Raw genomic sequence first — 18,134 nt, 5'->3', positions numbered from 1 at the left:
GATATGCAGATTTATTTTCTGAATGACAGTGGCTTTCTGCTACAAAATGAGTGATTTTTCTAAATAGATGGTACATAGAAGATGGTACATAGAAGACATTCAACGATTGCTTGCTGAACTCAACTGGATTCTTCTTAAAGTTAAAGAATTCCTAGGAAGGGCACCCGAGTGGATCCAGGGTGGCTCAGTGGGTTAAGCGGCAGACTTTGGCTCAGGTCATGACCTCATGGTTAGTGAGTTTGAGACCCACGCTGGGCTCTGCACTGACAGCTCAGAGCCTGGAGCCTGCTTCAGATTCTGTGTCTCCCTCTCTCTCTCTGCCCCTCCCCTGCTCATGCTCTGTCTCTCCCTCTCTCTCAAAAATAAATTTTAAAAAACATTAAAAAAAAAAAAAGAATCCTAGGAAAGATCAATAAACCCATCTTGCCTTCTACTTCTGGAAAAACAGTAGACTAGAAAATCTGCAAGTCCTCTTGACACAAAATATAAGTAAATGATAAAACAAACCTTTTAAAAAATATTTCTTTAAATATTTTTTTAAATGCCAGCTTCATTGAACTATAACTGACATATAAAGTTCAAGATATTTTAAGTACACATTGTGGTGATTTGAGGTACATATACATAGTGAAAGGATCCCCCTCCCGCAGACAGTTAATTAACATACCCATCACCTCACATATTTATCTTTTTTCTTTTTGATGATAACATTTAAGTTTTACTCTCTTAGCAAATTTCAATTATACAACACAGTGTTATCAATTAAAATCACCATGTTTTATGTCAGATCCTCAGACTTTATACATCTTATAGCTGAAAGTTATAGCCTCTCACAACCACTTTTCTACTCTCTAAAACAAACATTTTTTTTTTTTAACATACCTGGGTTTTTAAGAAAGTAAGGAAAATATCCAGGCCCAAAGTCTTTGTAAACCCAGACTCATAAGAAGGTGTTCAGTATAGTTGCTCTACATAAGGGAACAGTGGAGATGGTTGCTGCTTTGCATAATAAATAGATTCAGATTTTACTGGTCATGCAGGGACAGAAAAAGTTACCAAGCTTGTACAAAGCTGGGAGTCCTAACTGAGTCAGAGAGATTAAGAGGAATAGACAGAGTCAGGAAAGAGGAAAAAGAAAGAGAGAAATCCAGCATTATTAAACACACAGGATTAAACAACAACAACAACAACAACAACAACAACAACTACCTATTTGGTGAGGAAAAAACTAAGGTACCTAGCCTGGGATTAAAAAAAAAAAAAAAAACAGAGAATTTAAAACCAAATACTAGATATCATGTGGATTGGAATTTTATTATTTGTGGGGTCCAGTTTAAGTTTATTACCTTTGTAATTGGATTTGATACATTAACATGCAAAGAGCCGCCAACTTGGTGGTAACTCTGGGATATTTGGCAGAAATAAATACCATTTCCATGAAGAGACACATCTTCAAACCATGCCTTTTAGGATTCCTACAGATTAATCCCCCCCAAAGATGAGCTTTCAATAAAAATTACAAAACGTATGGGAAAAAAATGGAGTTTGCCTACAATAGACCCTTCACAAAAGAACTTCCAAAGGACAATGGAATCAGAAGAAAGGAGTGAGATGGAAATAGTAATGATGGGCAAAGAAACTAAGTATGAAAATAAAACCATTAACCTTAAAAAGCATGTAATGGTCATGACTAATGTGGGATACAAAAACAAGGTGGAATAAAAACACTAGATAGTACTAATATTCTAATATTGAAGAGAGAGTAACCAGAGTTTAAGTGTTTTAAATTGTAGTGATTATGAGAAAGAAAGTATGGGTCATAATTTACTTTAGGCTTTATTAAGGTAAATTCACATGTTAAAAATATTTCAGAGAAACCACTGATATAGTAGAAATAGAATGCATATCTTTTAAAGCATGAAAATGGGAAAAAGGGGATAGATTTTTTAAATTCAAAAAAAAGGCAGGAAAGGAGAAAAGCAGCATATAAAAAAGAGGATAATAGTATAGTAGTAGAAGAGAAATATTAATCCAGTTATATCTAGTAACAATAAATTTTTAAAAATCCATTAGTTAGAAAACAAATATTCTTCCTAATGATATTTTTGCTTAAATGTTTTCCCTCTTATACTACCAGAGCTATAAACTTTCATCATTTTGTGTTCATCTTGTTCAGAGTTGTATTTTAGATAGATTTTTTTAATATCAGATAATTTTTATTCCCATTGTAATGAGAAAACTGGGGGTGAAAGACTGTAAGAACCCCTCTATATGACTTGTAGACTGATGTGACAGAGCAGGAATTCAGGTCTTTTTTTTTAAATTAATTTGTTTCTTTGATTGAAGTATAGTTGACACACAATGATACATTAGTTTCAGGTGTTCAATGGCAATTTGACAACTCTATACATTATGCTGTGCTCACCACAAGTGTAGCTACCATCTGTCACCATGTACACTATTACAATACCATTGACTATATTTTCTATTCTGTACCTTTCATTCCTGTCACTTACTCATTCCGTAACTGGAAGCCGATACTTCCCACTCCCCTTCATCCATTTTGCCCATTCTCCCATGCCCTCCCCTCTGTCAACCATCAGTGTTCTGTATTTATGAGCAAGTTTCTGCCTTTGGTTTGTTTTGTTGTTTAGATTCTACATTTAAGTGAAATTATATGGTATTTGTCTTTCTCTGTATTACTTCTTTCCCTTAGCATAATACCCTCTAGGTCAATCTACGTTGTCCCACATGGCAAGATCTCATTCTTTTTTATGGCCAAATAATATTCCATTGTTTATATATACCACATCTTCTTTATCCCTTCATCTATCAGTAACATGGAGGTTGCTTCCATATCTTGGTTATTGTAAATAATACTGCAGTAAGCATAGGGGTTCATATATATTTTTGAATTAGTTTTTTTGTTGGTAAATACCCAGTAGTGAAATTACTAGATCATTTGGTATTTCTATTTTTAATTTTTGAGGAGCCTCCATACTGTTTTCCACAGTGGCTGCATCAATTTACATTCCTACCAATAGTATGTTCCTTTTCCTTCACATCTTTACCAACATTTGTTATTTCTTGTCTTTTTGATTTTAGCAATTCTGACTGGTATAGATGATATATCATTGCAGTTTTGTATTTCCCTTATGATTAGTGATGTGGAGCATCTTTGCATGTGTCTCTTGGCCATCTGGATGTCTCCTTTGGAAAAAATATTTGGTCAGGTCCTCTGCCCATTTTTAAATTGGATTATTCTTTTTTGTCATTGTATTTGGATACTAACCTATTATTGGATATATCATTTGCAAATATCTTCTCCCATTCAGTAAATTGCCTTGTCGTATTATTGATGGTTTCCTTTGCTGTGCAAAAGCTTTTTTATTTTAGTGTAGTCCCAGTAGTTTATTTTTGCTTTTATTTCTCTTGGCTGAGGAGAACTATCCATAATATGTTGCTAGGACTGATGTCCAAGAAATGACTGCTATGTTTTCTTCTAGAAGATTTATGGTTTCAGGTATCATATCTAGGCCTTTAATCCATTTTGAATTTATTTTTGTGTATGCTTTAAGAAAGTAATCCAGTTTCATTATTTTGCATGTGGCTGTCCAGTTTTCCCAGAGCCATTTATTCAACAAACTGTGTTCTCCCTATAGTATTTTCTGCTTCCTTTGTTGTAGATTAATTGGCTGTATAAGCACGGATTTATTTCTGGGCTTTCTTTTGTGTTCTATTGATATAGGTGTCTGTTTTAGTGATAGTACCATACTGTTTTGATTATTATAGATCTGTCATATATCTTAAAATCTGGAGTTGTGGTACTTCCAGCTTTATTCTTCTTTCTCAAGATTGCCTTGGCCATTTAGGGTCTTTGGTAGTCCTATACAAATTTAAGGTTATTTGTTTTAGTTTTGTGAAAAGTATTATTGATATTTTCATAGAGATTGAATTGAATCTGTAGATTGCTTTGAGTAGTGTGGACACTTTAACAATATTAATCTTTCTATTCTATGAGCATGGTATGTCTTTCCATTTGTTTGTGTCATCTTTAATTTCTTTCATCAGTGTTTTATAGCTTTTGGAGTACAGGTCTTTCACCTCTTTGGTTAAGTTTATTCCTAGGTAATATATTCTCTTTGGTGCAATGGTAAATGGAATTGTTTGCTTAATTTTTTTTCTGCTACTTTGTTATCAGTATATAGAAATACAACAGGTTTCTGTGTATTAATTTTGTACCCTGCAACTTATTCATTTATTACTTCTAACAGTTTCTTGGTGGAGTCTTTAGGGTTTTCTATGTATAGTATCATGTCATCTGCAAATAGTGACAGCTTAACTTCTTCCTTACCAATTTGGATGGCTTTTATTTCTTTTTCTTGTCTGATTGCTACGACTATGACTTCCAGTACTATGTTGAATAAAAGTGGTAAGAGTGGATATCTTTGTCTTTTTCCTAATTTTAGAGGAAAAGCTCCCAGTTTTTCACCATTGAGTATGATGTTAGCTATGAGTTTGTTATATATGGCCTTTGTTATGTGAGGTAGTTTCCCTCTAAACCTACTTTGTTGACTTTTTATCATGAACAGGTGTTGAATTTTGTCAAATGCTTTTTCTACATCTATTCAGATGATCATATGATTTTTTTCTTTCATTTTGTTGATGTGGTATACACATTCATTGATATCAAATATTAAACCATCCTTATTTATTCCCCAGAATAAATCCTATTTGATTGTGTTGAATATCCTTTTAGTGTGTTGTTGAATTTGGTTTGCTAATATATTGAGGGGGTTTCTTTTTTTTTTTTGGATCTATGTTCTTCAGGAATATTGGCCTGTAGTTTTCTTTTCTCTTTTTTTCCTTTGATTTTATATCAGAGTAACGCTGGCTTTGTGGAATGTATTGAAAGCTTTCCTTCACCTTCTATTTTTGGGATAGTTTGAGAATAGATATTATCTGTTCTTTAAATGTTTGGTAGGATTCACATAGGAAGACATCTAGTCCTGGACTTGTGTTTGTTGGGAGTTTCTTTGTTACCAGATTCAATTTTGTTACCAGTAATTGGTCTGTTCAAATTCTCTATTTCTTCCTGATTTAGTTTTAGAAGATTGTATATTTCCAGAAATTTACCCATTTCTTCTAAGCTGTCTAATTTGTTGGCATGTAATTTTTTTTTGTAGTAATCTCTTAAACCTTTGTATTTATGTGTTGTCAGCTACTACTTTTCCTCTTTCATTTCTGATTTTATTTATTTCAGTTCTCTCTTTTTTTTCTTGATGAGTCTGGCTAACAGTTTATCAATTTTGTTTATCTTTTGAAAGAATGAGCTCTTGGTTTCATTCATCTTTTCTATTGTTTTTTAGTCTCTGTTTTATTTATTTCTGTTCTGATCTTTATTATTTCCTTCCTTCCACTAACTTTGTGGTTTGTTCTTTTTCTAGTTTCTTTAGATATAAAGTTCGATTGTATATTTGAGATTTTTCTTGTATATCTATACATTTCCCTCTTGGAACTGCTTTCTCCACATCCAGAAGATTTTGGACCATTGTGTTTTCATTTTAATTTGTTTCCATGTGTTTTTTTAATTTCTTCTTTGATTTCTTTATTGACCTATTGATTGTTTAATAGCATGTTGTTTATTCCCATGTATTTATGTATTTTCCAATTTTTTTCTTGTAAATGATTTCTAGTTTCATACTTTTGTGTTGGAAAATATGCATGGTATGATTTCAATCTTCTTAAATTTACTAAGACTTATTTTGTGGCCTAAGACATGATCTATCCTGGAGAATGTTCTATGTGCACTTGAAAACAATGTGTATTCTGCTGTTTTTGACAGAATGTACTGCAGATATCTGTTAAGTTCATCTAGTCTAATGTGTCATTCAAAAGCACTATTTTAGTATTGATTTTCTCCCTGGATGATTTAACCATTGATATAAGTGGTGTGTTAAAGTCCCCTATTATTATTGTGTTACCATCAATTTCCTCCTTTATGTCAGTTAATATTTACTTTATGTATTTAGGTGCTTTAATGTTGGGTACATAGATATTTACAATTGTTATATCCTCTTGTTGGATTATTTCAGGAGGATTTTTAAAGCTTGTCTGGCAAAGAGAGTCACTATATCATAAATGAAGGAAATAATTCAAACTATGCACTAAAGATTTATAACAATTCTAAATGTGTAAGCCTCCGATAACATAGCCACCAAGATACAAGGAGAAATTGACAAATCCACAGTCATGATAAAAAGTTATATAAAAGATCTCAATTACTGATAAATCAATGTGAGGAAATAAATCTTCCCTGAATTTCTCAATGCTTCTATAAAAACCTTTAACCTCTGGAGGCACAGAAATCTGTATGATATAAAGGTAATGTTTTGCCTTCACTTCCTCTATGTTTTTCTTTCCATTATCATTTCCATTACCATTACCATGGGGATTAGATCTATAACCATTTTTCCACTTTTCTAGTTTATTTCTCTGATCCAAAAGGTAGTAGCTCTTCTCTTGTTTCCCCAAGAAGGTCAAATGATTATAGTTTGGCCTCCTCCTTTAGATCAAGCTTCCAAGATGCCAGGAAGATCCCTAGTAATTTACATATAAAGGAGATATGTGCCCCAGGCAGGACCTTGAAGATATCTCTAGATCATAAAAGCTAGAGACACTGGGGCTTATCTAGCCCTTGGAGAGACATATTTATAAGAGGTCCTGTCTCCCTGTTTTACTTACAAGGACCTATGTGATTATACCGAACCCACCCAGATACCCAAGGATAACTCACCATTTCCAGTCTTAACCACATCCACAAAGACTCTTTTTGCCATAAAGATAACATATTCACAGATTCTGAGGATTAGGACATGGATATCTTTGTGGGCTATTATTCTGCCTACCACACTATGTAAGGAAACATAAACACTGAATTTAAGAGAGCAGTTACTTCTGAGCAAGGGAAGACAATGCAGTGAGGCTTTAATTGTACTTGTTAAACTTTATTTCTTAAACTGTATAGTGATTACACAAGTGCTCATTATATTTCTTTGCATACCTAAAATATTTTAATAACCTCATTTTTGAATAAAATACATGGAATAGTTTCACTAAATTCTTTCACGGTGAAAGACTAGTACACTGAACACTACAAAACATTACTAAAAGAAATTAAAGAAGACCTAACTAAATAGAAAGACATCCCATATTCATAGACTAGAAGACATAATACAAATAACATATAACAACAAATGGAATTAAATCAGAATTTGAAGTCTGCCCATGAACAAATAAATACCAAAGTATTTTATGAGAGTATTCTATCAAATATCCAAGGAATATGTAATGCTTACTAAAGCATATTAAGATATCATACAACCCAAAGTGATCTGTAGATTCAATGCAACCCTATGAAAACGCCAATTGTTCTTTTTTTCAGAAATGGAAAAACCAATATTCAGATTCATATGGAATTGCTAAGGGCCCCAAATAGCTAAACAGTTTTCAAAAAGAAAAATAACGTCGGAGGACCCACACTTCACAATTTTAAAACTTACCACAAAACTACAATAATCAAAATAGCATGGTACTGGAACAAGGATAGACACAAAGACAAATGTAATCCAATTGAAGATCCAGAAGTAAACCTATACATCTATGGCCAATTGATTTTTGACAAGGATGCCAATATCATTCAATGGGGCAAGGACAGTCTCTTCAACAAATGATGCTGGGACAAGTGGATATACAAATACAAAACAATGAATTTAGATACTTATCTCATACCATATGTTAAGTAAACTCAAAATGGATCTACAACCTCAATATAAGAGCTAAAAACTATAAAACTCTTAGAAGAAAACATAGGGGTAAATCTTTATAACCTTGGGTTTGGCAAAGGATTCTTAGATATGACACAAAAAACTGGGGCGCCTGGGTGACTCAGTCGGTTAAGCATCCAACACTTGGTTTCAGCTCAGAGTTCCATCTCACAGTTTGTGAGTTTGAGCCCCCATGGAGCTCTGTGCTGACAGTGTGGAGCCTGCTTAGGATTCTCTCTCTCCCTCTCTCTCTGCCCCTCCCCTGCTCGTGTTTTCTCTCTCTCAAAACAAATAAACTTAAAAAAATTTTTTTAAAGATACCACACCAAAAGTGTGATCGATGTAGGAAAAAATAAATTATATTTCATCAAAATTTAATACCTTTGTGCATCAAAGGACTTTATCAAGAAAGCAAAAACTTTACCTTTTGTCTGTATGTACCACAAAGGAAAAAATATGCCATCAATTAAGTCAGTTATTGAAATGGTCAGGAAGCATTGGAAAGGTACTATGGTAGATCCAATTGCCTGAAAACTATACTTACACAATTTTATACATGTACTAAACTTGTACTGTTTTTTAAGAGAGAAGAAGCATCATGACAGGGCCTATGCCCAGAGGTAAAAGCAACCTAGAAAAGAGAGGTAGCAGCACAGAATGGCAGTAGAAGCATAGGACCAAATTTCTGAGAGTATAAGAGATGTGAGAACAGATGACTTGTGCAAGAGTTGTATAAGAACAACTTCAGGGGCGCCTGGGTGGCGCAGTCGGTTAAGCGTCCGACTTCAGCCAGGTCACGATCTCGCGGCCCATGAGTTCGAGCCCCGCGTCGGGCTCTGAGCTGATGGCTCAGAACCTGGAGCCTGTTTCCGATTCTGTGTCTCCCTCTCTCTCTGCCCCTCCCCCGTTCATGCTCTGTCTCTCTCTGGCCCAAAAATAAATAAACGTTGAAAAAAAAAAAAAAAAAGAACAACTTCAAAGAGGGACGAGGATGGGAAGTAAAGCCCGAAGGACAGCAAACTGTATAGAACTCATGAATACATGAGGTCAATAAAGGGAGCAACTCTAAGTACCCCCAAGATGCAGGCAGTGGACACAAGAGCACAGCTGCTCAGAGTGTGGACTGAGACTTTATTCACTGGGCCTTTATTCCTGAGTCACCACCACTCCTTGGAAGGTTACTGTCTTAGTTTCCTCAGGCTGCTGTAACAAATTAGCACAAACTGGGTGGCTTAAAAAAACAGAAATGTATTGTCATAGTTCTGGAGGCTGGAAGTGTGAAATCAGTGTCAGCAGAGCCATGCTCCCTTTGGAGTCTCAAGGGGAGGATCTTTCCTTGCCTCTCCCTAGCTTCTGGTGGTTACCAGCATTCTTTGGCTTATAGTTACATCACTCCAATCTTTGCCTCTGTCATCACGTGGGCTTCCCTCTTATGTGAATCTGTGTTTCTGAATCTCCTTCTCCTTTCTCTTTTTAAAAAAAAAAATTTTTTTAACGTTTATTTATTTTTGAGACAGAGAGAGACAGAGCATGAACAGGGGAGGGGCAGAGAGAGAGGGAGACACAGAATCTGAAACAGGCTCCAGGCTCTGAGCTGTCAGCACAGAGCCCGACACGGGGCTCGAACTCATGGACCGTGAGATCATGACCTGAGCCAAAGTCGGATGCTTAACCTACTGAGCCACCCAGGTGCCCCTCCTTCTCCTTTCTCTTATGAAGATGTCAGTCATTAGATTTGGGACCCATTCTAATCCAGTGTGACCTCATCATAGCTAATTACATCCAATTCCAAATAAGATTATATTCTGAGTTTCTGGTTGGACATGAATTTTGAGGGGATGCTACTCAACCCAGTACAGTTACCTAACTCCTCTGAATCTGTTTCTTCATCTGCAAAATGAAGTTCTTTGTTGAGGTAGTCTCTCAAGTTCTATTCAATACTGAAAATTTTGTGTTACTTTTATGATTTGTGGCCAGATAGTCAAAACTAGCCTCCTAATTGTATTGTCACTGTGTAATCTTTAACGTCACATTTAAAAGGTTTCTTTTTTCCCATCATGTGATTAAATTATTTTCAGCTATGAATTTTAACAGTATATTATATATAATCAAAAGAAAGTCTACACCTAATTGGATTGTACCCATCATCTATCTGCAAATCCTTGCATAAGTGGAGATGCACTTTCATCTGAAAGGCATACCTACATTCTTATATTGTAGAGAAGAAAGGAGCTATTTGAAGAAGACCACATAATTCCTTTCCAAAATGTAGGGAGTCATTAATTTATTCACAAGTGCATTTAATACTCATTCTTGAGCACCTACTCTATGATAATCGTACTCACTAATTCCATGGAACTTTTCCCAGAAATATTTATAAGGCAGGTGTTCCACATCTCAGTGAGGAATAATCTTTTGCAAAGAATTTAAGTGCAATTACCATGAACCTATACTTTCTCCTAAGGAGTCATGTCATTGTTACATAATATATATTGAGAGTTTAAAAACCTTCATATGTATTTGTACTTGGAAAAACTAGAACCTAATTCCACAGGGAGCGCGGGCTGTCGCCAACATGGAAACCTGGGAAGAACATCAGGGCAAGTGCGTGTGTATTCCTAATTCAATTCCATACATAATTACATGGTTATTCTATGCAAGACATTCTAACAAAAAAAAACGGTAATAGGTGATACAAAAGAAAAGGGGACCTTTTAAGAAAACTGTATACCACTGAAACTGCACATAATTATGAAGTACCCGCTGCTGCCCCTAAGGGGTTGAAACAGGTCCTGATAGTATCTGATCCCAGCTAAGGAATATAAAGGCAGCTACAAGAAGAGTCATCCTAAAACAGTGTGGAGGTTCCTCAAAAAATTAAAAATAGACCTACCCTATGACCCAGCAATATCACTGCTAGGAATTTACCCAAGGGATACAGGAATACTGATGCATAGGGGCACTTGTACCCCAATGTTTATAGCAGCACTCTCAACAATAGCCAAATTATGGAAAAAGCCTAAATGTCCATCAACTGATGAATGGATAAAGAAATTGTGGTTTATATACACAATGGAGTACTACGTGGCAATGAGAAAGAATGAAATATGGCCCTTTGTAGCAACGTGGATGGAACTGGAGAGTGTGATGCTAAGTGAAATAAGCCATACAGAGAAAGACAGATACCATATGGGTTCACTCTTATGTGGATCCTGAGAAACTTAACAGAAACCCATGCGGGAGGGGAAGGAAAAAAAAAAAAAAAAAGAGGTTAGAGAGGAAGAGAGCCAAAGCATAAGAGACTCTTAAAAACTGAGAACAAACTGAGGGTTGATGGCGGGTGGGAGGGAGGGGAGGGTGGGTGGTGGGTGTTGAGGAGGGCACATTTTGGGATGAGCACTGGGTGTTGTATGGAAACCAACTTGACAATAAACTTCATATATTGAAAAAAAAAAAAAAGAAGAGTCATCCTGGAGTCTGACACTTTTCACACTTCCTGCCCACTTCTCACTCCTCCTGACTCATATGGGAATCGCTGACCCTCTTGGAAGAGACCAGGGATGGCTCTTGGGGTGGGGTGACCATGACATGTTGACCACACATTGAAGCACCAAGAGCACATTTTCATTTTGACCTCAAATGATAGAACTAGGATCCCTGGAAGGAAATCAACAGCAAACAGTTTTCAGCTTTATGTAAGCAAAGACCTCTAGGCTAGTCCCTGGCTTGCACAAAGACTCCATGACTTTAAGATTTTGTCATTCTCTGCTCTCCAAAACAAGCAAGTTCCAAAGGAAAAGAATTTACAGTGTTTGTTGTGAGCACTAAATATATTCTATAAGCCCCTGGTGTTAGATTGATTGGTATCAGCACATGTGTTCCACGCAAGAGCAGGGGGAAGGATTAAGGGAGAGCTAAAATGGAGAGGACTGACTAGGAAGGGTGCCAGTTCACAGACTATGATAGAACATGGGGTGTATTACTGAGGGGACACAGACTTGGGGTGGAGAAGCCTGTTGGAAGAGATGAACTTCCTTCTAGCACAAAAATTCCAAGATTTTGTAATTCATTTCCTCTAAGACAAGCCAGCCAGCTCTCAAAAAAAGAAAGAAAGAAAGAAAGAAAGAGAAAAGAAAGAGAGAAAGAGAAAAAGAGAGAAAGAAAGAAAAAGAAAGAAAGAAAGAAAGAGAAAAGAAAGAGAGAAAGAGAGAAAGAGAAAAAGAGAGAAAGAAAGAAAAAGAAAGAAAGAAAGAAAGAAAGAGAAAGAAAGAAAAAGAAAGAAAGAAAGAAAGAAAGAAAAAGAAAGAAAGAAAGAGAAAGAAAGAAAAAGAAAGAAAGAAAGAAAGAAAGAGAAAGAAAGAAAGAAAGAGAAAGAAAGAAAAAGAAAGAAAGAAAGAAAGAAAGAAAGAACTTTGTGAGGACTAAATCTGTTCCCCAGTAAGACCAATACATAGTACGTATTTGTTAGATTGCCTGGATGGTAATGCATTTCATGTGGGAGTCTTGCTGTAAGAATAGTGGAAACCAAACAAAAAATAAATCCAGACACTTTTGGCACAGGAGGAAAAAAAAGTTACAGTATAAATCTTCTAAATTTGACACAGTTTGTACATCACATAATTATTTGACAGTGTGCACCATCAAATAACAGCAATATCTTCTTAGCAACTGGATAGCACTTAGTTTACAAAATGCTTTTACGCACATACTAGCCACGTCATTCTGCAAGGACTCTGTTAGTGAGTTGTGTAACTGAGAGACCATGCCTTAAAGTTGGAGAAATGGAAAAGATCCTTTCTTCTTGGTGGAAAATAAGATATAATAAAAAATAAAAGTTCAGTTTTGGTCCACTAAACGTAATGTGTGCCAAAGCCTATATCACAACCTTCAGGTAGGTCTGGTCTTCTGGCTAGGAACAAAAAAGAATGATGGAAGAGTAGGAGAACATTGATCCCTTCCTCTTTCTAAAGCCATAAGTAGGGCTAACAAAGTAGGCATCTACATGGAACGTGGGTAATAGCCTCTCCTAGAGGAGGCATTCCACTTAGGAGGGCTCTCCAGTGCTGATGTCCATCCATACTCCATTGAAAGAGGCAGGCATCCAAGTGAGGCAGGAGAGAGGGGTTTGGGCTGGGCAGGGCAGAAGGGGCATGATGTGGAATGTGGGAACCCCAAGTGGAGAATGTGAGAAGACCAGTTTGGCACTGGCGTTGGAACCCAAGTGCATGGGAAAGTGGTCTAGTCAATGAGTGGTGACCCCAGGGGAGATAAAGCAGGTGGTCACACTAGGCGGTAGAGGTTGAATTTGGTAGTATAAGAAGCTCATCTGCTCATGAGATAAGGGGGTGGCCTGTGTGGAATGTCAAAAATTAAAAGCGCTTAAGGGGGTTATTTGCATGGGAAAGGAGGCCATGCTAATGGGAGGTTAGTATATACAGGGAGGAGATAAATATATCAAATAAGTAAAAATATTAGCAAACTGGGAACTAGGTTCTCACTCTAGGAGAAGGATGTTACAAGTAAGGAAAGGAAGAAAACTATAATTTTGTAATGTTATATTGGAACTGAGATACCAGTAGGAAATTATGGGTTTCAATGTATACAACTGGATAGATAGATGAGGCCAAGAGTGGGAAAACCCTCCCTCGAAGCTCATGGAGATTGAATTCTTGAACCAAACAAGGTTCTGTTTGCAAGAAAGAGGGGAGGGATTGACTTAAGTAAGTAGCCAACATCCTGCCAGTCACCGCCCAATAGATCATCAGAGTAGGGAGAAAACACTTTGGGCTCCAGGATGCTTTCACCAATACTTTGACTTCCTCGGTGTTACCCACTAACCTGTAGTAACCTATGGTGACCCTCTAGACTAAGAGTCAGCAAACTTTTTCTGAAAAGAACCAAACAGTAAATATTTTAGACTTTGTGGATCTCGGGGCAAGGTTATAAACTCTTTGAGCAACTGTTCACCAAAAGTTAATGGTGGGTTTTTTTGTTGGGTTTTTTTGTTTTGGGTTTTTTGTGGGTTTTTTTGTTACATTTTATATTTGAAAATGTAAAAAACTATTCTTAGTTCAAGGTCAATACAAAAACAGCCTCCCCTCAGGCCATAGTTTGCCAACCCTGCTGTGGACCACACCCATCCCCAGAATGCCTGTGGTGGGCCCAGCTTGGTGGCTTTCCAGATTCTTATTCAGCTAGATCTATGGCACCTGCAAGAATCCTTGGGGCAAGCCAAACTCTTAACCTTACTCACTTCTTGTCATCCCTGTCCTGAGGGCACCCTGTGTCCTAAAACACTCATTTCATCTGAACAAATAGAGCCACATTTAGGGACAAAAAATGAAAACCCCCAAAAGATCTTTTTGGCAACACTGCATTTGCATCAAAAGGGCCAGTTTTCACAATTCCCAGAGATTAAAAGTAGAGTTCTGGGGGTACCGGGGTGCCTCAGTCGATCAAATGTCCAGCTCTTGATATTGGCTCAGGTCATGAACTCTCAGTTTGTGAGTTTGAGCCCTGCATCGGGCTCCACGCTGGCAGTGCAGAGCCTGCTTGGGATTCTGTCTCTCCCTCTCTCTGTCCTTCCCCCACTCGCTCCCTCTCTGTCTCTCTCAAAAATAAATAAACGCTAAAAAAAAAAAAAGTAGAGTTCTGTTAGAATGCAAATGTATGTAAACATTCACTAGTAATTTAGGTCACTGTAGGCATTTTGGACATAAGTGTTTTTAAATGTCAGAGTAAGCCTCTTGGGTCCATTCCGGCATTGATTGTATACCAGTGGGAGGGTTTAGTATTGGTTTGGTACTGCTTTAGTCATGTTTAGTATTGGTAGGCCTATTCACAAACATTATAGCTTGCATCAACTCTATCTGCATTATACAAATCAGGAAGATCAGAGAGATAAAATTACATGCCGTAGATTACACAGTGTCTCAGTCAGCTTGGGCTACTACAACAAAATACCATAGACTGGGTGACTTAAACAACAGATATTTATTTGTTACAGTTCTGAAGACAAGGAAGTCCAAGATCAAGGTACTGACAGGTTCTTAGTAAGGGCTATCTTCCTGGCTCTCCACAGCTGCCTTCTTTCTATGTCCTCACATGGCTGATAACAGGAAGCTCTGGTGTCTCTTCCTCTTCTTCCAAGGGCAGTAATTCCACTATGGGGACCCAACCCTCATGACTTCATCTAAACCTAATTACCTCCCCAAGGCCCCAATTCCTAAAACTATCTCATTGAGAGCTAATGCGTCAACATATTTTTTAAAAAAATTTTTAAGTTTATTTATTTTGAGAGCAAGAAAGTGCACATGTGTGGGGGAGGGGCAGAGAGGGAGAGAGACAGAATCCCAAGTAGGCCCCTCGCTGCCAGCGCAGAGCCGGACATGGGGCTCGAACTCACAAACCACGAGATCATAACCTGAGCAGAGATCAAGAGTTGGATGCTTAACTGACTGAGCCAAGCAGGTGCCCCTGTGCTTCAACATATTAATTTGGTAGGGGTACAAACATTGAGTCCATAACACACAGTTATCCAGAGCTGGAATTCATACTCTGGTTTTCTATATACAGGATTCATTTCCCTACACAATTTCTATAATTCACACCATTCTAGAAAGCAGATTGTTGCTGCCTAACTGCCATCCGGCCAAGAATGGAATGAATTTATTTATTGGTAAAACACCTTTCAGCATAAAATTCAATCTTCACCATATAAACTGTATTTTGAACATTTTCCCAAAGGCGCATAATTATTGGACATTTTCCAATCATAAACTACTTGACAGTATGTAATGATGATTTTCTTAATTTTGCTGACAAATTCTCCTAAGAGATACTCATGTCAAAATTCTGCAAACACCCATCTGTTTGAAGACAAAATTTGTTCAAAAGTAAACCTCAGTTGTATAATGAAGTCATTCACTTCACCCAAAATAAAACTGAAACTTTGACCAGTACAAGGTCAAGTTTTTTGTTCCTTGTTTAAACTAACCATTCCTTTTTGCACAACATCTAATGTCAAAAAAATATAACAACACTTTCACTTCTAAATGCTTAGAGGAAAATTTAACCACATCCTATTAGAAATAGAACTCCCAAGAGTAAAACACTTAACAATCAAACAATCTGCTTCCATGGCTAAATTGCATGTTCTGTTTAACTTACTCTTTAAAATTTTTAAATAATAATACAACACCTGAACTATTCTTAGCAACTATCTTGTTCTGCTTACCCAAAGCAGGACATTTTATAAAAGGTTTTTTTTTTGTGGGGGGGCGGTTCTAAAGTTTATTTATTTATTTTGAGAGAGAGAAAGAGGGAAAGGAAGGAAGGGGCAGAAAGAGAGGGAGAGAGAGAATCCTATGCAGGCTCCATGCTGTCAGCACAGAGCCTGACACGGGGACTCAAACGCACAAACTGTGAGATCAAAATCAAGAGTCGGCTGCTAACCAACTGAGCCACCCAGGTGCCCCACAAAGTTATTTTTTTAATTCAGTATTTATGATGCATAAATGGTAGATATTCTAAAAATTCTTTTCATGTATATAGACCTTAAGAGAAAAATACTAAATTAATATCTAAGTTTTTCACTCTGTATTTTTCTTCTTTGTTCCCCTAATTTAAACTTATTGTCAAAAAAGATATATGATCTCTAGAAGATGGTATTCTAAAAACAATTCTACTGTGTTTCCCAAATACCGTTACAAGTCAGAATACTATTTTGGATTAATTAATAAGTTCCATTTAGGTCTGAGCCATGGTGGTTATAGTCCAGCATACAAGCATTGGATCCCAGGGACATATAAACCAATTCTTTCTATAAATGTTCCTTAAATTATTAAAAAATACTTTGTAGGGAAAAAATGATTGCACAGCCAAATAAGTGTGGGAAAATCTGATCAAAATGAAATAAAACATTACGAAGCATTTAAGCATCTAAAGAAAGAAAGAAGCATATATCCATTAAATCAATTTCACAAGTATTACCCTTTTAGAAACTAGTCAGAAACTTTTCTTTAGGACCTTCTTTTATCCTCAGAAAGACAATGACATTAACCATTTACTGTGGACCTTGTTATGTTTTTTGTTTGTTTTGGCTTTTTTAATGAAAACTCTTTATCTCCCAGTTTCCAGGATGCCAATTACCCATACTAGTCCCTCCCCTCTCCCTGACTCCTGGTTCTCTGCTCCCTCCATTTGTCCCTCTATTAGTCTAGAGAAAAAGAACCAATAGGAGATATATCAATTCAGATATATTGATATATTTTTATGACAGATGGTTCAATTTAAGATTTTTCAGCATTACAATGGTCAAAAGCCATATGCATTCAGTAGAAACTATACTCAAATTTTGAATTTGGGCTTTTTCCCCAGGCCAGCAGTATGCAGTATGATCCTGGATGCAAGCCAACAACTCCTAGTCAGCCATATAATCACAAGGGTAAACAACTAATACACTTATTCTGTACCCATACAACCATTCTGTTTTTCACTTTCAATACAGAATTCAATACATTGCATGATATATTTAAAACTTTATTACAAAATGGGGCCTTGTGGGGGCACCTGGGTGGCTCAGTCTGCTAACCATCTCACTCTTGATCCCAGCTCAGGTCATAGTCTCACAGTTCATGAGATTGAGCCCCACATCTGGCTCTGGGCTGACAAAGCGGAACCTGCTTGAGATTCTCTCTGTCCCTCTCTCTCTGCCCCTCCCCTGCTTGTTCTCACTTTCTCTCTCTCAAAATAAATAAATTAATTAACTAAAATAAACTAAAATAGGCTTTGTTTTGGATGGTTTTGACCAACTGTGGGCTAATGTGAGTGTTCTGAGGATGTTTAAGGTAGGCTAGGCTAAGCTGTGCTGTTCTATAGGTTAGGTGTATTAAATGCATTTTTGACTTATGATATTTTCAACTTATGATGGGTTTATTGGGACATAGCCCTATCATAAGCTGAGGAAGATCTGTGTGTGTGTGTGTATTTTTAAAAAATTTTTTTAAATGTTTATTTTTGAGAGAGAGAGAGAGAGAGAGAGAGAGACAGAGCACGGGAGGAGAAGAGCAGAGACAGACAGAGACAGACAGAGACACAGAATCCAAAGCAGGCTCCAGGCTCCAGGCTCCGAGCTGTCAGCACAGAGCCCACGTGGGTCTCAAACTCATGAACTGCGAGATCATGACCTGAGCTGAAGTTAGTTGCTTAACCGACTGAGCCACCCAGGTGCCCCTCTGTGGTATATTTTACTATAAGAAATTGACTCCCACAATTATGGAGACTGAGAAATCCAAGGTCTGCAGTAAG

The 18,134-nt window shown here is 36.9% G+C and overlaps 1 protein-coding gene across 5 annotated transcripts in view; it reads right to left on the bottom strand.

Moving 5' to 3' along the window:
- Positions 1–18,134, bottom strand: part of FBXL13 (F-box and leucine rich repeat protein 13) — a 217,356-nt gene that overhangs the window by 125,459 nt on the left and 73,763 nt on the right. The gene's annotated exons all lie outside the window — the stretch shown is intronic.

The sequence above is a fragment of the Prionailurus viverrinus genome, chromosome A2 (assembly GCF_022837055.1).
Source record: "Prionailurus viverrinus isolate Anna chromosome A2, UM_Priviv_1.0, whole genome shotgun sequence".
Taxonomy (NCBI): Eukaryota; Metazoa; Chordata; class Mammalia; order Carnivora; family Felidae; genus Prionailurus; species Prionailurus viverrinus.
Note: the sequence above shows the minus strand (reverse complement) of the source record. Positions and strands in the feature narration are given on the sequence as shown.